This window comes from Euprymna scolopes, chromosome 42 (assembly GCF_053919585.1).
Source record: "Euprymna scolopes isolate OS-2025 chromosome 42, ASM5391958v1, whole genome shotgun sequence".
Taxonomy (NCBI): Eukaryota; Metazoa; Mollusca; class Cephalopoda; order Sepiida; family Sepiolidae; genus Euprymna; species Euprymna scolopes.
The window spans coordinates 30,531,523-30,557,014 of record NC_136523.1 but is presented as its reverse complement, the minus strand read 5'-3'; the positions used below and the strand labels follow the sequence as shown (position 1 = coordinate 30,557,014).

General features: G+C 30.4%; 1 protein-coding gene across 3 annotated transcripts in view; it reads right to left on the bottom strand.

The window, feature by feature from the left end:
- The window catches only part of LOC145266986 (histone-lysine N-methyltransferase NSD2-like), a 136,816-nt gene extending 120,718 nt beyond the window's left edge, over positions 1-16,098 (bottom strand). For 2 of the 3 annotated variants that reach the window (XM_080122829.1, XM_080122832.1), the window contains exon 1: positions 15,963-16,098. The gene's annotated coding sequence lies outside the window, so the exon portion shown is untranslated. Of the gene's footprint in view, positions 1-12,628; positions 12,763-15,962 lie in introns of those variants that run through there. The other variant, XM_080122831.1, reaches the window with a different exon arrangement.
- Positions 16,099-25,492: the final 9,394 nt, after the last annotated feature.

Here is a 25,492-nt window from a genome sequence, read left to right as displayed (position 1 = left end):
CAGAGATAAATCCTGTGCGCCTTTTTTTTTTTTTTTTAAGATGATTATGTGTGATTTTAAGAGGGTCTTTGTGCAATTATGAGCGGGTGGGGAGGTTGCCACTCTGACTTTGGGTTAATGATAGAGCTAAGGAAAATTATGTGTGAACACCCTGAAGACTTGATAGAAATAAAACAAAAACAATTTTAGAATTTAGAGTGGGGGTTAGATTCACATAAATTTAATGTAAAATAATTCACCATTTTGAGATCATTCTAGCGTTTTAGGACAGTTGACTAATTTATTTTTTTATGGGTGATAAATGGTGCACTTTTCTTTAAGGAAGGATTTTTTTTAGACACTTATATGTAGCTTACCAAGGAACTTTGGTGAGGAGTTTGCAACTTAGAGTTAGCGTTATTGTTAGGGCTAAAGAAGGTTTTAAGAGGGGGAGGCTTGCCACTCATACCTAGAGTTAGAGGTAGGATTATGGGAGTTTTTTTTTTTAAGGCGTTTAACCCCCATATTTACGGTTAGTGGGTCATAATTATTGGCTTTTGAAAATGTTATGCCTTAGATTTACTTTTAAATATGAAATTTATTTTTGTTTGTCGTAATTCTTAAGGGGTGTGAAACATAAGAATTACAACAAATAGACAAAAATAAATTTTATTTAAAACAAGTGATGTCACTAACAGAAAACTTATTAAGTATTTTTGCCCACTTATTTAAATAATCAAAAAAATTTTTTTACTAAAGATAACAAATCGTTCACAAATTTTTGATAAATTTGGTTTTTATTTTCAATTACATTTCTTGTCCGAGTGACACATTATTTCGTTAAACTTTCCAGTTTAAGACGTTTTTTTTTATTCTTTTACCTAAACTTTGGGCCAAGATCAGTGTAGTATTCTGATGTTACACTTCACCTTTTCTGTCCTCTGTCAGTGAAGGAGAAATCCTTCATGACTGAGACAATTTTTATGTTTGTTTCTATCCAGATTGACTCTTTTTGGGAAGCTTGATTTTCCTCACATTAATTGACCTTGTGTCTAACTGTCCTCATGGGAAGGCAAGTAAATAGGAACTTAACTAGAAACTGAGCACCTCCTACAAATATTTAAATATTGATTTTGCATTTATATATATATATATATATATATATATATATAAATAATTGGGTAGATTAGTGTCCATTCGATTATAATCCACTGAAAAAAAAAAAACTAAAAATATTTTTTAAAAAGACAAAAAAATATATATATTGTGAAGCAAAAAACTCATATTTCACATTTTCATTTTTTTTTTTTAACAAAACACTTTCATTCACCGTTAAAAACGAATGTAATGGATAAAAGTGTACACGTTACATATTTGTTTTTCAACTATATTTTTAAAATTTGACGAAAAATAATGCCGGATTGCTTTAAAATTATATATTCTGATAACCGAATAGCTCTAGTTAAGCTAATTATGTTCTGATAACTCCAACTAATATGTAAGAACATTTTTTTTTATTCATATTTTCATTATTTTTACATTTTTAATTCGTTCTGGAATAAAAAAACAAAACAAAAAAAAGTTTGTTTACAGTAAAGTAATTAATATCAGCGATAGTAGCTACTGCTTCTACAAATAATTTTTAAATACTTTTTTAAAAACAGAACAATTTTTTTCCAGGTGTCATGATTTTAAATTGCTCGGTACCACAAGAGAAAGCCGGTTACATTTTTCTTTTTAACAGATAAATGCAGTAAAAAGATTGATTTATTTAACAGTGGGTGTCTGAAGAAATTTTTTTTCAAAATTTTCCAAACTCGTCATGTTGAAGTCTTTTTTTTAACACAAAAAAAAAAAATAAAAAATAAAAATAAAAATAAAAAAAAAAATGAGCTGCCAAAAGAATTTCAGACAACCAAATCTATTAAAAATGATATCTCTTCTAGTTAATTTCCAAAATTTCATGAGGAAATTCTTAAGAGAAACGCGGTACGACCGTTTACAAATCGGGGGGGGGGGGGGGGGGGTCATTACAAAATCTTACCAAAAACGCTGTTTTATGACGTTAACATTTTTATCACTTTATTTGCTTAAAACTCTTAAAATATATAATCATTCATTTTCGAACAAAACGGTGGTATTTTGAGGATTAAGATGCTTTGGTTTTTAAAATATGATGATTTTAGCAGAACCCCCTTGAAATCCGTAATTATTCAAAACGTTTTATCGTCCAGGTGTATTGCTATTAAATACAAGTGGTAAGTGAAAATTCAGGACAAATAGAAACAATGCTGAGATAAGAAGAGAGCACATACGGTACCTGGAAGTCCCAAATGGTCATTCATTTGGTACTAGCCAAGCTCAATGTTGCTTAACTTTGGTGATCTGACGAGAACCGGTGTGTCAACGTAATCATGCTGTGAATATATATATATATATTTCCCCAAAATCTCTGGCCTTGATAGAAGGAAAACTAACTAAAACTTGCTGCTATGATTCCAAATGATCTGAAATAACAGCAAGGAGAGACTTGATTCCAAATATTTCTCATGTTATATCTCTCCTTTTTTGGAAATAGGGCATGATTATGAATATCTCTAGTATCAAATAATCCTTATACACTTTGAAATTTACTTTATGTATGAAAACTAAAGAGGGGAGATATGAGAAATATTTAGAATCAAGTCTCTCTTTGCTGTTATTTCAAATCATTTGAAACCATAGCAGCAAGTTTTAGTGTCCCCTCTATCAAAGCCAGAGTGTTTGGAGAAATATCAGATATTTTGTAATTCATATGCAAAACTAGGAAAACAAATGACTATGATTGAATCATTTTATGGCTGTAAAAAGTGGCAAAAATAGGCTCTGGATAATGGATGATCCCTTTAATGTGAGACCTTAAGGGCAAATGTCACATAATCCACTATATAATTCAGGTCATTACCTTTCCAATGAGCCTTCATTTGTTAAATCCTGATCAAGAGTTGATGAGATTTGGAGCTTATAAAATTGCCAAAAAAGGTGGTATATCTATCAAAAAACTTTGATCAAAATCAGACTTTCTTTAATCGGATTGTTTTGATTATCAATTTTCAGTACTTATCAGAAACATTCCGATAAAAAACCTACGTAAGAACACTCTTAGACACATCAAGTACATTTGTGTTAAATTAAAAAAAAAATCCTCCCAGTTGTTTTTAAGTTCATAGGAAACAGAACTCACACACAGCTCTTTTTATATAATAGTAGAGTAAGAGAGTGTGTGTCTGTATGCAATGTGTCTGTGGGAGTGTGTGTGTGTGTATATATATATATATATATATATATATATATATATATATATATATATATATATATATATAGTCTTATTTTTAGTATTCCGAATTTTAATGGGTTTATATAATTCAGTAATCGTTCATATACCAATAAATTTTAAGCCAAAAAGAGAGGACTTAAACTGTAAGCTACAAAATTATCATATTTCATAATTGAGCATTCATATATTGTTTTAACAAAAACCAAGACTTCAAAGAATGGGTTGATAGCAACAAATAGTGTATTTCATCGTTAATTACAATTGTTTCAAGACTATTCGGACAAATCCAAACATTATATTGCTTGAAAATTTTCACATTTTTATTCAAAATCTGAAGAAAGGCTGTTTTTCTAAAAATCTAACAATGAAATACACTATTTGTTGCTATCAACCCATTCTTTGAAGTCTTGGTTTCTATTAAAACAATATATATATATATATATATATATATATATATATATATATATATAGCCTGGCAAGGCCACAGAGGAGACAGTCAAGCAAAAAAAAAAAAAAAACCTAAACAAAATTCATCCGAAAGCAGCAAAACTAAAGCTGGCTGCCAGGACACTATATATACAAATGTAGGCAAATTTGGGTATATTTTATTGATTTGAAAATATAGTTTTTTTTTTTTACCAATTCTCATAAAACGTTAACCATAAAATAGTAATGCTGCAAATTTTCATATAATTTCCTCCCATAAAACCAAAGATATAAGCATTTCAATGTTCAATTATTTGGCTCAAGCTATAAGTTCCAAATCTCGGCAACTCTTGATCAGAATTTAACAAATGAAAATTTAACACAGATGTACTTGATGTGCCTGTGAGTGTTCTTACATAGGTTTTGTATTGGAATGTTTCTGATAAGTACTGAAAATTGATAATCAAAACAATCCGATTAAAGAAAGTCTGATTTTGATTAAAGTTAACACTTATATACAGCCTAACTTCATGTGCATTTGAAAAGTCTTATCACTGCACAAGTAGAAGGGCCCGGCATATAAAATCAACAGTAGATTATGACAGAGGTGCGTTTAAAATGTTTATATTTACAGACCAATTGAACCATGAAACTTACTTTTACATTTTAAACTAATTCAAATCATTATTTAAAAGATAATTTTATAAAATCAACAGAAATTTCTCTACAGTGCAATATAGACTACAATGTATTGTGGACTAAGAAATTGTGGAGAAGCATGTGAAGCTTCCTCCCAGTACAATGTGGAGGTGGAGGTCTCCAACTAGAACAGGCAATTAATCGATTTGATTGAAAAATGGATTTCATTGATTTCGATGACTAGAAAACTATGGGATGGTGGAACATTCAATCCTGGATAATGTTGAGCTCAAGATATGTAGTCATTCTCTTATATCACCTACAAAAATAGAATCTTAGATTAGGGAAGGGGACACAGAAGTATTTCATTTGGAATAGGGGGTAGGGAGCTTGATCTGCGGGAGGATAAGTAAGGGCATGCCACTGATCCATCTATTTATCTCATGCTTTTATTTTATCTCATCTTAACTTGTGTGTGTGTGTGTATATATATATATATATATATATATATACACACACACATAAATGTTCAAACTTGACTAATTAGGTAAAAAGTTTATTCTAATGTGTTTAACAAAACTCATGTTTTTTAATGTTAATTATTCTGTACTTTTACTGATATGTTTTTAATGTCATGTTTTACTAAAACGTTTAAATAATAAAAAAAAAGTTGTTCCCGACAGCTTCAAAATAACCTTTTAATTTCACATGACAATGTGTTTATCTAAAACTAACAGAGCTACTAGGCACCGCCTGGGAATGAATATGTATTCTTGTTTCAAATTTTGATTATTTATATAATTCTTTAATTTGTATAATTCTTAAATTTTGATCAACTTTAAAGTTTTAGAGTTATTTCCCTTGATTTTTTGAACGATGAAACCTTTTTTCTTACTCCAGAGTCTCTTTTTTTTTTTTTTTTTTTAAAGTTCAATTCATTCATTACATTATCTTTTGGTCCCCATTTACCTATCTCTGGTCAGATCTCTTTACCCTTCAGAAGATTTCAATGGTATGACCACTATAAAAGAATGGATGAAAATTCTTGGGTTAGTAGATGCAAAATAGAATTAGCAGGCTGTGTCCATAAGAGAATGCTAACGAAAACATGGAAGGAAGTAATAAGAATGAATTGAAATAAAGAGGGACAAATAAAAGCCTGTCCAGAGATAGGTTAGTTTGGAAGTCAATTTCTAAAAGCCATCTGCAGCATGTAATGTGGATATTACTGATTTTATTGTTTTATGGCATATCAACCCTTTTCAGGTTATTTTATGCCAAATCCAGTAAATTTGGAAAGAGTTTACATTTCAAGTTATTTATATCTTCAAATATTTATTCATGAGTTTTGGTTGCGTTGTAAAGAAAATCTATTTGGGACTTTGTAGAACATGATTGAGTTTTGAAAAGGGAAAGGAAAAAAACAATAAAATCAATGTTTGGTGCATTTTAGGTCAGGAATTAAGTATCTTCAAACAGCCTGGTCTGGTAGAATGAGAAAACGGACATGAAAACGGTGATGGTAATGATGACATGTAATTATACACATAATGGAAAGATAGAATCTCATTTTTATTTTTCTGTTGACATCATGGAGTTTAATGGTAAATAAAAAAATATATTTTAAGCCGTCCTTTAACTGGAAAATTATAAACTTGAACATGCACATACAGCTGGGGACCACTTGTAAATTTCATATTTTCTGTAAACTTTCTCCTTTGGAGGAAGCTGGTGTAAACCAACCTGGGCTAAATACCACACCATGTATTACTGGTTTGCTCTCAACTTTTTATATCTGGTTCCTTCTTGTAAGAAAACATCTATCAGAAATTTCCATTTCTTCTTTCATGTGCCTAACATCAAAACAGAATTTCCATGAGAGAATTTCTTTCAAAGAACTTCCCATTTATGAAATACACTCCTCTATACATAATTCTGGTACAACTCATTCTTGAGTATATCATCCTTCACGTTCAAAATGCTGCTGTTTGTTCTCGCTGCAACATATCGTCTCTATTGCAAGCTCTCCTCTCTGGATGTCTTCATTGGTTCAGTTACATTCTTTATCATCACTCAGAGGATTTCATTCACAAAAATTTTTGAACCAACTTCTCCACAAGACTCAAAAACAAAACAAAACAAACGACACAAATGCTAGCAGAAAAACTAGCTCAGAACAGTGAAACATGATACCAGACTGATCTTGAGCCTCTATATGGTTTGCTGCTGAAACTTATGGGCTAATACTTTTGGTGAACTGTTGCATTTTATCAACATTCATTCGGGACACAGTGAATTCTCTTGATGGACACAACCAATCCACTCCAGGGTGGATACCAGAACGGTACAAGTAAGTAAGCAAGAAATATCTTTTAAAAGATATCATACACCTGGAGTGTGTTCGACTGTTAGCAATCACTCTTACCTCCTACAAAGAGTAATTAAAAAAAAATCTGTCCTCACTTGAGCAGCTGAGGATGCAAGGGGACCCAATTCTGGCATAGAGCATCATCAATGGGATTTTAAATCTACTTTTTTTTTTCAGTGCCCCCCCCCCCGCAGAAAATTGCAGTCTCTGCAGGCACCTGCAAAAGATATATGACCATCACTTTCATTTCAATAGAAAAGCAGTCTATTCTCTGTCAGTCTTTATGCTCTGTGGAACAACCTGTCAGAGAAGAGTGTGACAATGACTACCATATGCAAGTTAACAGTTACTTCAAACAAATATTCAAACTGTATGTGGATGCAAATAATTTCTATCTTTACATGGCTTGTTGCACTTTATTATTTTACTTCCCTCTTTGCCCGAAAATTAGTCACAAAGTCACGTGTGGATTTGATGAAAGTCTTTTTGTCGAACGAACTGGATTTGAACATAGCACACCAAGGTTTTCAATTTGCATTGTTAATCACTTAGCCAGTGACACCCACCCTTCCAAATAAAACTGCTTTTCTTTGGTGTTTTTCAAATTAAATGTTAACAATTATTTATCATAAACCATTCCCATAACTTTGTTCATTTCCTTCACCATTTTCAATCCTCTCATAATATTCATCATCATTGAACTGACAAACTATCCATCTCATTAACTAGTAGATGAGGATCCTCCCCTCTAGTGAGATTTTACTTGGTTTTAGGCGATTATGTTTGGTCATTAATTTATCAACTGAAACAAATTATACAACCTATAATCAGCGCACACATGGAAACAGTATGGTACCCTCCCCCTCTGTATTTTTCTTATTTTTTTTTATTTATTTATTTTTTTTCAATTATTTCAGTAGATTATTATCGAACGGACACTAGTCTACGAGATTATCAAAAAAAAATTTTTTTTTTAAAGTCACTATTTAAATATTTGTATGGGATGTTTCTAAAGCAATGTTCTAGGAAATCAATCCCCAATTAGAACCACTCAACGTTTTTAGGCCAAATTGTATAAATTTAGCCTTTTTTTTTTAAATTTCACTTTTTCCGATTATTTTATATACATATTTTCGTCACCCGACATTTACAAAGGTTTTGCTCAGACAACTTTTTTCTTTCTATTTTTTTTTTAAATATGTATTTATCCAAGCTGTGTCATTCAACATTGACAATCTAAAGGCAGTGAATGAATGTGAGCTAGAGTACCAACTAAAAACTTACCTTTAAAAGGGGTATTCAGGTCTTCTGTATTCCACATAGTTTTGATTGGTCGCCATGTTTGTTTTCGCACATGCATGAAAACAAACATGGCGACCAATGAAAACGATACGGAATACAGACCCGAATCTTTTTAAAGGTAAGTCTTTTTTTTTTTTTTTTTTTTTTAACATTTACAGCATCTCCAGTAAAATTTATTAATTTTTGCTTTTGAATATTTCTGAATAAACATGATGATCATATAAACACAACTTGTTCTGTGCAATTAATCTTTTGGATTGAGCCAGGAGGCAAATTTGGGACCAAATTCTAAAAAAGGCCAAAAAGAATTTTTGAAGGCCAAACTGCTTTTTAGAAAAAGCTAAATTTGCAAAATTTAGCCTAAAAATATCGAGTGGTTCTAAAAGGGTTATCTATTTACTAGATGGTTATATTAGAAAATGAGTACCCCCTACAACTATTTAAATATTGACTTTTTAAATTTTTTTTATTATTTGGTAGATTAATGTCTAATCGATAATAATAATCCGCTAGAAAAAATTGAGAGAGAAAAAATTTAGAAAAAAAAAAATAAATAAAATAGAGTGGGGTTGGGGTACTGCTACTGCTTCTATACATTCGCCCTATAATCAACTTAGTTAAGATGTTGTTTCAAGCTGAAAAGTTCAAGATAACCAAGTAAATTGGGTTGGAAGGGGGAGGTCACTTCATTAACTAAATTACGCGACTGAAATAGTTTAGTTAGTGAAGTGACCTCCCTCCTCCCAACCCAATTACGCGACTGAAATAGGCTTTAAACTAAAATATTCGTACACAAAAATAAATGCTATTTTCACTGTCAAAATATCGGATATTTCTACATGTAAATACACTTGAAATATGGTAGTGATACGGGAAATATTACTTACTTGTGGTGGAAAAATATCAACACATACTGAAATTTATGGAAAATAATTCAATAGAACTCCAATTTAAAAGCAGCGATTTTTACGCTCGCATGACGCCATTTATTGACTTATATCCTTTAAATCAGTAATAATGGTGTCATTTTAATTATGTATAAAATTTAAATTTAATAAAATAAAAAATAATGAATTACATTCTGTAAATTGTGGTGCAGGTGCACATTAATATTTTTCCACCACAAGTAAGTAATTCAAGTTTTCTTGTTATTTGATTTATAGCTGCCATATTTCAGGTGTGTGTTTACATCAAAGTACGAAATCTCGAGTCAATAATCAAACGTCATTAGAAAGTTCGATTATGGAGCCGATGCAAATGATGACACGCAAATAATAAAACTATCAAATAAGATCTCGAGTGTCTGGGTTTCTCGTCTCTACGTAAATTTGAGAAATACGCATAAAATTGTTATTTACTATATTAATCGAACTAGCAAGGAGATCCGATGTTGCTCATGATTGAATAAAAATCAGCGAATATGCCACAGTCACACTTCTAATACTTTTAAATTGTCACTGAAATCACCCATTTTTCAATCAAACCGATTGCTTGCTTTAGTCAGAGACCTACCGCGGTGCACCAAGGGAAGGTTCACATGCTTTCTCGCAGTGACTTAGTTCATAATGGATTATAGTTTACAATTGCATTGTAGAGAACCTACTGCTAATTTTATAACATTATTTTTTATAGAATGGCTTGAATTAAAGTTTAAAATGCAAAAGTCATATGCTTTAATTGTGCTGTAAGCAGAAAGATTCATTTCGAACGCGCCCGTCATATCAAAGAACCTAATGTTGATTTTATACGTCAGGCCGGGAGGCCCTTCTGCTTGTGCGGTGATAAAACTTCTCAAATCAAAATAGGACTGTTCTTTTTTAATTAGATTTTTCTATTATCGTTACTTATCGGAGGCATTTCGATATAAAACCTATCCAAGAACACTCTCAGTCACATAAAGTACATTTGTATGAAAAAAAAAAAAAAAAAAAAAAATCGGCCCAGCCGTTTCGGAGACTATAGGGAACAAACTTACACACACAGTGCCTTATATAAGTAGACAGAGATATTTATTGAAAAAAAAAAAAGAACACTAAAAGGAATTCTTCAAAAAGCCAATTAAAGCAAATGTAAACAATATTGGAGATGATAAAGTTGAATATTCAACAAAAATGTTTTCGCATTCGACTTGTTTTAATACAAAGTTTTTAGGTACTTCTACATAATTTGAACCAGACTGTGTTTTTGTTAATACTAAGTTTTCGGTTTGAATTCTGTAGAAGCACCAGCTTTTTTTTATTAATATAAAGAGTCTGGAAAAAAATATTCTTTGCTCAGTAGCTCACCGAGAAATGTTTGTTTATCTCTGGTTCAAATGCACAAACCAACCGTGATACTTCAGTTCGGGTTTTAAACATTTTGTTCACCGTGATAATTTACTTTAGAGTTTGACATTTTACAGATTACAAAATCACATTCGAATTTCGCTCGATCACTGAGGAATGACTGGAAATACAATTTCTTTTTTTATATATTTTTGTGTTGATCTAACATGGGGAGGAGGGGAGGGTGACACTCAGTACGATTTTTACAGACTTTTCAAAAGGTGATTTTTAAGTCTTTAAACTATCAATTATCAAATTCGTAGATAAAACAAGTCTAGTATTATGGTTCATTTATGTTCCGACGACACTACCGTGTCAATGAGCTATACATTTCATTCTAATAATAATTACATTGTATTCGTGGTTATTATTATTATATTAATTAAAAATTATTATTATAAGTAAAAATGATTATAATAATCATCATTATAAGTAAATTATTATTATTATTATTATTATTATAATAAGTAAAAAAAAAAAAAAAATAATAATAATAATAATAATAATCGTTGTTGCTCTTAAGATCTACAAGATTTTCTGCCTCCGTTTCGAAATCGATCTCAAAATCGAATTTATCGATTTATTCTCTCGTTCACACGTTCTGATCAGAGGAGGGAGGGATAGTAGTTACATCGGTTCAATTGTACTATAGAGATAGTTTAAATACCTCCCTATTTCGTTTGGGTTTCGTCCATATTTTAGTGTATAAATTGTATTTCTAGTTCCGAAATAAAATTCTGATTTGTTTATTAAAGTTTTGATAATCCAATGTTTATAATCGCTGGCGGTCTATCCTCCCTTTTTATACTGAATAAAAAATGGAAAACAAGTTTTAATAAAAATTAAGGAAATAACAATGGGCAATAAGTTTAAAGAAAGTGATTGAACAAGAGTTCAAATTTATAGAGCTTAAAAAATTAGAATTTTTATTTTAGGACAAGAAAATGCTCAAATCAACTGATTCCGATTTATAACAAAATCTAAATATTTCGAAAATTAAGAAATCAGTAAAATTAAAAAGATTTTTTCAAACATAAAAAAAAAGATGTTTAAAATCTTATAAACACCTTTTTTTCTCTTCTATTTTCAACAATTTTATAAATGCCACGCTTGCCACGGTTATAAACGTCTAGAAAAATGTTTGTAAATAATTGTTTTGTTTCCCTCGTAAAAATTCGCCAAAATGGAAATAAATATTAAAAATATTAGGTATTTTTTTACGAGAGCACCCAGTGTTCTATTACACCCCTAATCTCCCCATGTTAAGAACGGTTTTCGGAAATAAACATTCCCAACCTTCCATGTTAATAACGGCTTTCGAAGTTTATTCCCAAAGGCGTTCTTAACATGAGGAGGTTGGGGGAGGGGGGGTATACTACGCTGGGTATTACCGAAAAAAAAATTAAAAAAATACGGTACTCATGCAGAGAGTGATCCGTGAATAACGTTATTTAAAACGCCATTCTTAACCTGGGGAGGGGAAGGTATTTTGTACTTATTCTGTATTTTAACCTTACAATTTAATAATAAAAAAACATATCATAAAACTTTAATTAAACGTGGAAATACGATTTAAAAAATAGCGCAGAGATCACTCTCTGCATTAGCACCAAAAAATACCTAATATTGAACTTTTTGTAAGTGTAATTTTTTGAATAAATACCTAAAAAAACAAAAAAAAAACAAAAACAAATGTGAAACTGAAAACAAAACGAAAGGTAAACTAATGACAATTTAGAAAAGGGTATTTTGTTTGAAATATTTCAATGATTGTTGTGGTTATTTTCAACTTTTCAGCTTGGATGGCATTGTTGTCATGAAATTACTAATTGAACATAAAACTAGAACAAATTTTGATATTGTTTCTATGTCAGCCATATTAAAGCTGAGAAGTTCAAGATAACCTTTGTTGTTTTTTATACGGATAATAATAATAATAATAATAATAATAATAATAATAATAATAATAGTGGAAACACCGATTTCATGAAAAAAAATCCAAAAAAACACGTGGTTAAATTACAAAAAAATTGAGAATTTTTTCGATAAAATTATTAGTAAAAATCGATTTCTCATTTTACTTAGCCATAGATTTGAAATTGATTCAGTTTCCTACACGTGTACGGTGGAGTAGCCACCCTTGGGGTAGAGGGTCGATTACTTAGTAGTTGTAGGTGCCCCCTCTTTTTTTTTTTAGTTCATCTTTTGTTTTAACTTAATAACAAGAAAAGAAAAAAAAACGAAAAACCACGAAATAGTTCATTAAAGACTTACATAAAGAGTCAATGTGACACAAAAAATGAGAAATCCATTTAATGTCTTAAAATCCAAAGGATAAGTTGGGAAACAGAGAAGGAGGAGGGGAGGAGTGCTCGCTCCGCTCCGAGTCTGGCGATTCTGACCCCGATTTTTTTCTGTCCCCCAAAAAGTGACAAAAGAATTTTCTCCTTTTCTTCCTGTGGGAAATAACGAAAAGAGATAAATAGAAAGTCGATTCGACTTTCTTCTTCTTTTTTTTAACGGTAAATTATTTCATTCTCTGATCAGGAATGCACAGAGTGAGTGACATACGTCAATCAACCACTGCATTGTATACATACATACATACATATATATATATATATATATATATATATATATATATTATATATATATATATATATATATATATATGAGAGAGAGAGAGAGAGACAGACAGAAAACAATCCTCTGAAAATCAAAACAGAACCTAATCAAGACAAATAAATGGCTCTATATTTTTCCCTCATTAATAAAATATACTTAGATGTAAGACTTTACTGCGGTTTCAATGTATTATCAAACGAAGGTGATATCAAAGAGATTTAATAATCTGTGATACACAGTGAAGAAGCTACAATAGTGTTGTTGTTATTATGGGATTATTATTGGTTTGGTAAAAAGAAATCATACAGTGCTCAATTACTAAATAATAAAAATAACATTTATTTTGTTAATTGTTATATAGTCAACAGTAACACTGCCTATACAATATATATGTGTACGTACATACATACATATATTGTGTGATTACGTTTAGGTATATTACCAACATAAACTGAAAACCACTTCCTTCAAAAGTGCTCAATATGCGTGGAGAGCTTTTATAGAAGGTGATGATGAAGAACGTAGAAACGTTGGTCGATCCCCATAGACAATGTTTATATATATAATATATATATATATATATATATATATATATATATATATATATATATGTATGTTTAATATTTAATATATATTTGTTTTAGCAAAATGATATGATTATGGTTTATCACTTTTTTCATGACAATAGGGATCTATTTTGAAAACTTTCCTTGACTCAACTTAATCAACCAAAATAAAAAATCATATACAAAAAAATTTTTTTTTTTTTAATGGAAATATAAAATTGAAGGATTTTTTTGCCGAAAAACTTTTCTAAACATTATTTTTTGTTTTCACATTTTTTTCAATTAAGCTGTAAAGATAAAAAAGTTTTACACTTTTAAAATAAACAATAAAATTGCTTTCCTAAGCTAAAACAGGTGCTTTGCTTTGCTTCTTCTCGAGAATCGCACAAATATTAAATTTCAACTAAAATCAATTGTCATGTCAAAATTAGTAAAATTATTTTAATTTTTTGTAATTTTTATGTATTTTAGTAAAATACATAAAAATTACGAAAAATTGTAAAGTAGTAAATTAATTATTAATGAAAATATTTTTCAAGAAAACATTCCAAGTTATACAATAAACAGAAGTAACAAGGGAGGTAACTGCAGTCTGTTACATTTCACCCAAAAATATGGCGTCTCAATCGATCGTGAAATCGTGAAAGTACATGTTCTATGTAATAATGCAGCAATATGTTATTTTTGACATAAGTGAGTAATTAGTTCAAATTGACATAAAAATTAAGTAACTAATTGGTTTTAATTTGGTTTACGGCTTTCGATTTTCATTCTTATTCCGAAAAAGTACCCTATTTTAACCGATCGAACATTTTTTTCGTAGGTTTGTAAGCAAAAAAATCTTAAAAGTATGCTTTATTTTTAAAAATAGTATTTTTTTTTTAATTTATATTAGAATGTTGGTGCTAGTGCAGAGAGATCCGCGCTATTTTTTAAATCGTATTTCCAAGTTTAAAGTTTTATATATTTTTTATTCAATTGTAAGGTTGAAGTATAGAATAGGTACAAAACACCCTCCCCTCCCCATGTTAAGAATGGCTTTTTAAATAATAACTTTATTATTTACGTCCGGATCACTCTCTGCACTAGTACCAGAATGTTTATTTTATTACTTTTCCAAATTTTTTTAGCTTATGCACTTGTGTTACCGTGCTATTTTTAAGTTAAATTCAAGTTTCACAATATTTTTTTTATTTTGTTAGGTGGAAGTACATAATAATCACAAAACAGCTTCCTCACGTTAAGAATAGCTTTCAAAATAATAATCATTATTTCAGCACAGTAACAAAAGTGCATAAGTGCCGTTTTTTTTTAACTGTTACCTTTTTTAAGAAGGGTAGAAAAAGGACCCAAAATTAAACAAAAGAAAACATTTATACTTTAATATTTATTTATTAATTATTATTATTATAATAATAACACCTTTTTAAAAAAATTGATTTTCGTTTTTAAAATAAAACAAAACAATGAAAATATTTTTAAAAAATGCCGGTAAAAATGTTTTTAAAAAATAGTCTTGTTTTATGGAAAAGAGTTAAATAAAAAGGTTTTGTTTTGGGCGGAATTGATTTTTAAAAAATGTATATTTTATCTTTTCAACTTTTAAGTTTGTTTAAACAACAATAAGTTATTTAAGGAGTTTTCCTTTTTGTTTATTTCTATAATACCGTCTATTTCTTATTTATTAATTCTTATTGTATTTCTTCTTTGGTGGCCATGTTTGCTGGCCTGGATGAAACGATGTTCGTTTTCAATTTAAAAAAAAAAAAAAAAAAATTTTAAGTTTCATTTTTGTGATTCTATCGTTTTTGTTTACAAAAAGAAGGCATAAAAAAGAATTAAAAACAAAACGAAAATGCCCCCCCCCCTCTTCTACGTAAGGATTTTATAACGTTCACCATCATTGTTGGGTCAGAAATATGGATCGATAAAAGAGAGAGAAAGTGTATCGGTACACAGAGGAGCGAGTTGTATAAAAATAGTGAGAGGGGTACAAGAACGGGATCGATATAATGATACTAAAGAGAGGGGGTGAAAAGGAAAATGAGTGTAAGTAAAGAGATATGGATCTAGAAAAAAAAGAAACTATGAAAAATATAGAGAGGGGGTGAGTTAATATAAAACTAGAGAGGGGGCAAAAGAAAAGGAGAGATATAGTAGTAAGTAATGAGAGAGGGTGATTGAGTGAAGAGAAAGAAAAGGAGGTAAGTTAAAGAGAAGGAAGAGAGTTGTCAAGAGAGAGAATGTGTGAGTGTTTTTGAATATCTTTTTGTATGCAGGTTTTAAAACAAGTGAAAAAAAAAATGTCTATCGTGGATGCCGGCGTCGAAAAGATTGTCGTGTCGGTTTGCACGCTTTTCTAACGGCTGTCGTCGACTCGTCGGCAAAAGTGAAAATAATGTAGTTTTTCTACTCACTGTTTTTTTTGGCTGTTATTTTCCAAAGTGTTTCTCCTTTCTTCTTTCTTCTTCCAGTTTGGCTCGGCCCTTCGAAGGCGGGAAACGACATTCAAATTTGATTGGCTGACGCGAACGCAACGTCCGGTTCGTCTCTTCCGCCATACTCCTCCTCCCCTTCCTCCTCCTCATTCGAGATGAAGCCGGGGGTAGGGTAACACCATCATCTACTTCCATCCATCCGCTTCCTATCGGCCACCTTCCATCGACCAGCACGACTGTAAGAAATCACTTTACAATGCAGTTCACAGTAGAGATTTTCCACGAATATCTTTTTTCACCTTATAATTTAGATGAAAAACGTATTTGAAGAAAAAGCAATACAATGCTATTAAATTGAATCGATCCAACGTAAATTCATAGTAAATTTTTATTTAACTGCAAATGATAAAACTATTTAATATGCAATTTTACTTTATATTAATATTTCTAGCTACATATTTGCATGCAGGTTTCAGCAAATCATATGTAATTAAATAAAAATGTGCACATATGCTACTCTAATTGTTATTGAGCACTATTATATAAACGGTAAAAAAAGAATTCATAGGATTTATATCGCAAAACAGCACACGGAATACTATATATGTGAAACAAAAATTAGCTCAATAACTTATCAAGTTGAAAAGGTAGAGCTATTATGCAATCATTGATTGATAAACCTTCAAATTCAGTTTTAGAAGGAAATATTTGCATACTATTTTTATACAAACTTTTCTAAAGCTTGTTTTCACTGCTTTAAATCCATATATATCATACTGTATACGAATGTACTTATTGTAAGCGTTTGTGTTTTATTTCATCAAGGGAATGCGTTAGGCTAACTACCTGAGCTCTTCTGTATTTAGAACTGTTGGGTTAAACATTGAAGCAAAAATTACGTAAGGTATTATCTCAATATAAGTGTGTATATAAGATAAATATATATATATATATATATATATATATATATATATATATATATATATATATTTATATATATATATATATATATATATAAACGTTACTTATATACTTTTAAGGAAAACTTCAAAATTGTATTGCTATTTTTCATGTATTATTTTATTTAGGAAATAAAACCTTGCAAAAATTCAGTCTTTTCTGTGTGCAATTCATTTCAGTTTTGTTCAAAGTTTACCATCTGATTCAAACAAGGTCTTGAAACAGCTTCTTGGATCAATAACTGGTCGTCTGTGGGGATGACGTGATTGTTGGGAATATATGAACGCTACCAAAACTGTGGGAGCTTTATTGATAACCGATAATAAGAACACTGTGTAAGGACTGGCCCAAATACTCTCTTCCCCTTTTTTGCAATAGATATGCGGTGCTTCAACAAGTTTCCAGACTTTTTTCACAATGGGTACCTTTATTGATAGTACACACATAAAACTCTAGTTTCCTTCGAAGTAATCTCATCTGGCTGCAATACACTTGATTTGGCGTTCCAACAACTTCTGGAAGACTCCATGGAAGTCCTCTTGTGTGAGCGTGTCAATAACCCTCCTCACAGCTCTTTTCATCCTCAATTGTCTCATAATCACAGCCTCTAAGTTTTCCTTGAGCTTAGGGAATAATTAAAAGTCACAGGAAGCAAGGTTTGAACTATAAGGAGGGTAAGGAAATGTCTTGATACCCATCTTAGTCAAATAATCTATGACAAGAATGATCTTCTCTGAGCACCCTTGGGGCAAACTTTGTGCAAATCTGGATCTTCAGTTCCTAGCAAATAATTGTATGTACAGTTCCAACACTGACATCAAACTGTGCATTCTCTATAGACACACGGCTCTTATCCATGAAATTCTTTATTTGGTCAATCAACTCTGGTGTTCTAACTCCCTTACTCCTCCCACACCTTTCATCACAGACCCCCTGCTTTCCTTGAATCTCTTCTGCCACTCAAAAACTGATGCTCAATTCATGCAAGATGATTTAAAAGCATTCCATACGTTTCTGTGGCATTTTTTCCGAATTTAAAATAAAATTTTATTGCATATAATTTTTCTAAAGTGTCCTCACATCCAGATGGTATTTTTGAAATTCACCAGCTGTGACAATCAGGCCTTAGTAGGGTATATTCCAACTCCTGCTGTAGCTGTTCATTTGAACCTGAAATCCTAAAAATTGGTCAGTCATCTCATAAGATGTATAGCAATAACATTGAATTTTCAAGAGTCGACAACAATTTTAAATGCCTGTACAAAAGAAGTCTGGAAACTTATTGAAGGTACCTCATATTTAAGAAGTTACTTGCAATTATTACGTTATCCTTTAGTCCCTCTTTACTTGCATCCCCAGGAGAGCAGAGTTAAACACAGGGTCGGTTTTTAATGTGAAGACAATTCAATTCAGCCCAAAACGTGCACTTTGGATTAAGATTTAAAAATTACCTCAGTCTAGAAAGATAATATTTTCCCAGACTGAGGACAGACTAGATCAATGGTAGTATCAGAACATAATCTACATTGAGATATTTATTCATAAATAAGGCACAATGTCATCAATATATTACACTTTGTTTGCAGACAAATCTCAGTGAAATCATTTATTGCTAGAATTAAATAGTTTATATCCAAAACATTAATGAGTTCAGAAACCAAAGAAAAAGAGTATTTTTATATTCCGCCTCTGTTCTACCATTGAATCAAATGCTTCATACAAAAACTTTGCAATACAGAAAATCTGTTCTTGTTATTTCCTATTTTAGTCTTGTAAATTATTTAGAGTGAAATAGTTTGTTTTGTTTTTTTTTGTTTTTTTTTTTTCATTATTACAATCCAGCCACTTTTGCTTAAACCAGAAATTCCCAACTGGGATCTACAAAAGCTTTAAGGGGGCCCTTAAGAAAGTTTGTATTTATTTAGTTTTGTTTATGCTAGATTCCCAACCGGGATGTATGGAAGCTTTAGACAGAGAGGTTTAGATACAAGCAAGTTTATTTAGTTTCGTTTACTAGATGTACGTATGTTTATTCAAATTTTCAAACTGGGATTTAGATTTTATGCTATCAATATAAAGAAATGTATATATGGGGTCCACAGCTTGCAGGGGATCCACAGACATAATAAGGTTTGGAAACAAACACTGACTTAAATCATGTTAAAAAATAAATAACATTAACACTACTAGTTTCATTTGTAAACAAATCAACCATTTTAATACTGTGTTAAAATTCATTGAATGGTATTTGAAAGCTTTTAAACTGTCGAATAGATTGGCTTTAAATGCTCATTTATTAAAAGCTAAGGAAGGTTTTATATACATTAATTTCATAGAGATTTATTCATGCCTTGACATACATTAGTTATAGTTTTATAAAAATTTTGTTCAATTAATAATGTAAACACAAAACAAAAAATAAAACTTGAAAAATAAGACACCCGAACAACGTCGGGTGGATACAGTTGGTTATTTAAAAAATTACTTTTCCATGCCACTCCCACCCCCAAGTGAAATTTCTTGATGCTATTTTTTAATGGGATTTAAATCAGGGCAAAAATGAGGCCTCCTCTATCTGTACTTGCATCCTCCCAGGCATTATCTTCTCCTTTGGAAGTCGAGGGGAAGAGTTTCTGAGGCGTCCCTACTGGTGAATTCTAACGAATGCCTCCCTTTAGGGAGAGCTGGTACCCTGCTCCTCCCCCTTAAACCGACCTCGTGTTGTAGCCATTCTTTTATAGAAAGAAGGGTAAATAAAATTAGGACAAAAATGGGGGCTTATTTTTATGTTTTCTTGGTCGCATGTCGCCTCCTCCTAACGACAGTGTGTCAGCTTCCAAATTAGTTCAACTTAGCTTTTTTTTTTTTTTTCCTTCTCTTTTTTTTTTTTTTTTTTTTTTTTAAATATCTGAGGTGGAAATGTGTTTGGGCAACGGGCAAACACCTTGTTTTTTAAATGTCGACTATGACAATTTGATGTGATGATTTAATAAATAAAAAGTACTATGACAAAATGTTCTGGAACATTTCTAGGGCAAAAATGTCGGACACTTTTTTTTATTTAACTCTATTAGGCGTTGAAAAGATGATTACTTTTAAATCATTTTAAGATATTTTTTTAAACTTTCAATGAAAGTGAAGAAAAAAATTGAAATATGTCTTCAATTTTGTTTGTATTATTTTAATGTCGAACGCAATGTTTATGTTATTACAAATCGTCGATCCACTTAACTGTGGTTACTGGTTCTCACCTCTACGTGATTTACACGCTAATATTTTTTTAATCAGTGAAATATAAATTGTAATGGCACACAATAAAAAAGAATTTTAAACAGACTCTTTAAGAATTATTTAATTACGAAATAAAATCCAACAAGAAATCATTTCGATTTAATATTCATAAAAAATTAGACATTTTCACGTTTTATTATAAAAAGAACTGAATTATTTAATGATCATTTAAAATTTGAAAAGGATTTGAAAGCCTTTAAACTGTCGAATGGAAAGCCATATCTAATTTTAATATATAGCAATTTGGAAGTTTTTACAACTAATAATTTTATAGAGATTAAAACAACATTACCTTGACAACAATTATTCATAGTTTGGGACAAGTTAGCGAAATTAATAATTGAATGATAAAACGACACAATAATAATAATAATAATAATAATGATGATAATGATTAAAAATTAACTTAAAAACAATACCTATTTTAACAGACTCCCGAGCAATGGCGGATAGAAACAACTAGTTTGAACTTAAATAGTTTCGTTTTTTTTTAAGACTTTAGAAATCTTTTTATTGTTATTTATTTATCTATTTATTTGTATTTTTAAAACAAATATATTTCAAAATCAAATATGAAAGATATATTTACAAAAGAAATTGATACTTATAATATATATATATATATATATATATATATATATATATATATATATATATATATATATATATATATATATATATGAAATAAAAGTGAAATTTTAAGCAAATTTAATGAAAATTATTTACATTTTTTATAACTTTTTAAACACAGTGCGATTTCTTTCTAACGGACGAAAGTAAATAAGATGAATTAGAAATTGTTTTAAGTATCAACTTAATTTAACAATAAAATGCCGACATTTTAAGCTAACAAATATTTTGTTTGTTTGTTTAAGATGGTAAATTTATAAAGATGTTAATTTATTGATAAATATTTACTTTGAAATGATTAAGAAACTAAAAAGAAACTTTCACGTGTGAAGTTATCAAAAACAAAAACAAAAAAATTAATTACGACTCTAAAAAAATGGCGAATGGCGAAGACAGAAGCTAGAAAAATTTTGACTCGCATGAAAGGAAAACCTTTAATTTGGCCATTTTATCGACGATTTTAAACGTTTTAAGACAAATAATTACTTAATAAAGATTATTTATTGTTAAAATCATGAATGAGGAATCTTTTAAGGCTTAGAAAGGCATTTCGAAGCGAAAATGTAAGAAAGTCTATTGACTAAAACGTTGACAGAGACGCCCTTCAAAACAGACTCTCACAAATATTTATATTTTTAACGTCATCTTTTGTATTTATTTGAATAAATTTAAACACGACAACGATTTTTGTGTTTATTTATTGGTTGTTTGTGGAATAAATCGATTTTATTTAACTAAAAAAGGAATAATTACTATGTCACACTTATGTGTTTTAGAGTCTGCATCAGTGCATCACGTGTCATCATGAACTGGTTTATGTTTAACCGATTAAATAATTGCTTTAAAATGCAAGAAAAAACATCATCAAAGTTTTTTTTTTTCACCTCTTTACATTTCAAACTAAACTGATTTAAATATTTCGCCAAAATATAAAAATTAGGAATATATTTATTAAAAACGTGTAAATATTTGTCTCGTTTTAGTTTAAAATGGCCTTGTGTAAATAAAAAAATGATGTTTTAAGGTAGGAAATCCACTATTTTCTTTGCCCCATTTAAGTAATTATTATTTTAATTACACACAATAGTAAAAATGGAGCATAATTAAAAAAATTAAGTTAATTTTTGTAATTAAATTTAAGAAAATCGTAAAAAACGAGTTGAATGCTTTCTGATTTTTTCAGTTTTATTTTTGTCTACTTAAAACTTAAACCCCTAACCCGACGTTTTTTTTTTGGGGGGGGGGGAGGGAGTGCTATTATTATTGCCCACAATCTTTAAAATAATGTGTAAGTTTTAAATTTAAAGTTAATTTTTATAATTAAAGTTAAAGAAAACTGTACAAAACGAGTTGAATTGTTTCTCAGTCGTTATTTCTTTTCATAGTTTTATATATTTATCTTTTTAAGAGGTGACCTTAATTTGTGAATCTCTCTTTACAGATTAAAAAGCAGACAAAAAGTAAAAGAACGTTTTAATTACAAATATTTCATTTTATTTTTGCGTCATTAAATGTTTCTAGTTGTATGATGGTTTGATTAAAATGATAAAATTGCATGAAAAAAGTGGGATTCAGTTTATACGTTCTTACTCAAAAGTAAGTAGAAGATTGACAAGTATGTGAATTGACAAATATATTTCATGAATACATATATCTATTGAATAAATAGATTTTATTTGGATAAAGATTGCTAAAAATTATATTTACGGTAACTATGTTTGATAAGTGTTATGCAGAAAAGTTGCATTTTATATCTTAAACTCTAACTCTAACTCTATACCCTCTGTGTAATTCTTTCATATATTTCATTGCTCAACATCTTTAAAACATAACAATTTAAGAAATTAAAGTTCATTTCTGTAATAAAAATCCAGAACGTAATAAAAAAAAGAGTCGAATTATTTCTAAATCATAATTTAAAAAATAAAGTTAATTTTTGTGTTTCAAATTAATAAAATAGTAAAACAAAAACGAGTCAAATAATTTATCAATTATATATATATATATATATATATATATATATATATATATATATGTGTGTGTGTGTGTGTGTGTGTGTGTGTATGTATGTATGTATGTATGTATGTATTTAAAACGGAGAAATCAACGATTTTTTATATTTTAAAATAATTACTTATATCTTTTGTATCTTTAGATATTAAGCATAAATTTTAACTTATATAGTTAATCTTTGTAAGATGTGACCTTGATTTGCATATCTATCTTCACAATTTTAAAAACAGAAAACAAAAAGAAAAAAATGTTTTATTTACAAATATTTTACTTTATTGTTGTGTTATTAAATGTTTCTAGTTGTATGATTGTTTAATTAAAATCATAAAATCGCTCGAGAAAGAGGGGATTCACTTTCATATATTTTACTTTTCAAAATCTTTAAACTAAAACATAATTTAAAAAATTAAAGTTTATTTTTGTAATGAAAATTAAGAAAGTAGTAGAAAACGGATAGAATTATTTCTAAATTATATATTCTTCAAAGTTCTTTTTTATATATCTGTGTTTAAAACAAGGAAATCAGCGTTTTTTTTTTAAATAATTACCTATACTCTTTAAGATAAATCATGTTTAAAATTTCAAGTTAATTTTTTTAATCAAAGTTAATAAAATTGTAAAAATCGTGATTTCTGTCCCGTGGGGAGGCATAGTAAATAGGTACAATCATAAAATCGTTTGAAAACGCAGTAGATTCAGTTGATAAGTTCATATCTATCTCTATCTTTATCTCAATCTCTACTATTATATAAAAGTAACTTTGTGTGTGTGTGTGTGTGTGTGTGTGTGAGTGAGTTCCTCATAAGCTCCGAAACGGCTGAGCTTATCTTTTGCAAATTACACATGAAGCTAATTTATATATCTGCCAGTGTTCTTAGATATGTTTTGTACAGAACTTCATCCGATAAGTATCGAAAATCGAAAAAATCCGATCTTAAAAATAGCTTTTCTCTCTTATAGATATTTTTTTTTTTTTTTTACATGGAAGTTACCACTTATCAAGGCCCGGAAGCCATTCGAGGATAAGGGTTATTGCATGTACAGTAATCAATGGGATAGTATCATCGTAATCGTTAGTATTCGAGATTTGATAAAGTGTCTTACTTAAGGGGGCAGTTCATCAGGTATTTGTTTATGTTGGACTTGAAGACATCCAAGTTGTAGTCAGGTGGGAAACAGGCAGACGGAAGAGAGTTCCACTGGTGTGCACTTCTAAGAAAGAAGCTTTGTTCATGGAATCTACGTTTTGGTTTTGCCACAGTTAAAGAGTGGGGAAAATTTTTGACAGTGGTTTCAGCTGGGCAGGTGTTTATCATGAAAGATTGGCGAGGGGGGACCAGGGATTGGAGCTCAGACGAGCACTTGCCATGGAAGTAACGATAAAACAAAGACAGGCTTGCAATGTATCTTCTGTGGAAGAGAGGTTGCAGGGAAGAGAAAAGGGCATCCCCCACTAAGCCACGAGTCTATTTTGTACTCTGTCAAGGTAGGATAGGCTGTTTTTAGCAGCTCCTTCCCAGATGTGGCAGCAGTACTCCATTCTTGGACATACTTGGCTTTTATATAGGTAGAGAATTGCATCAGCAGTGAGATATCTTCTGGAATGGTAGAAGGATCATACCATTTTTCCAGCGACCCCGACAACAGACTTGATGTACATGTTCCATTTAAGATCAGGAATAAAGGTCAATCCCAGAAGCTTGTTAAAACATGGAGCTTCCCCTAGATGAGAACCATTCATTTCAATTGATACCAGATAGATGAGGATCAGAGCATTGATGATGTAAAGATAGGAGCTTGGTTTTAGATGCATTAAAAGTAACCAGCAACCTCTTCCCCCACTGTATCATGCGCTCAAGATCAGAGGAGAGAGAATCAGAGAGAACTTTGTCATTTACAGCCTTTGATGTGTTGCCATAGATGGTCGTGTTATCGGCATAGATGTCAATGAATGATTTAAGTGTGTGTTTTGGGAGATCATTGATGTAGATCAGGAAGAGAGTTGGGCCCAGGATGAACCCCTGAGGGACTCCAGCATTAATACAGACGGCCTCTGATTTCTGCCCATCAACCACTACTCTTATGAGCCTATCAGAGAGAAATGATTTAATGATTGAGAAAACATTTCCAGTTATACCGTAGCTGGAAATCTTGTAAAGTAGGCATTTATGCCATACCTTATCGAAGGCCTTTGATATGTCAAGAGCAATTGCCCTAGAAAGAGATTCACTAATACTATGAGATATAACCATTAGCACATCTGCTGTAGATCTGGTAGAATGGAAACCATATTGCATGTCACTAAGAAGGTTATTTCTTCTGAGGTGGTTGATTACTTCTGTATTTAATATGGCTTCCAGCAACTTGCTCATGATACACAGGAGACTTATTGGTCTGTACTGAAAGAGAGATGACTTATCACCTGAATTCTTAAATACACGGCATACTGATGAGGTTTTCCAGTGTGTGGGGAAACACTTCTCCTTAAGGCAACTCTTAAACAGTTTTGTAAGTATGGGGGCAAGTTCTAGTTGAAGCTTTTTCAACACTATAATTGGAATGCCGTCAGCGCCAGTTGCTTTACTGGAATCAAGGTTATTGATTAGCTTGGCGAT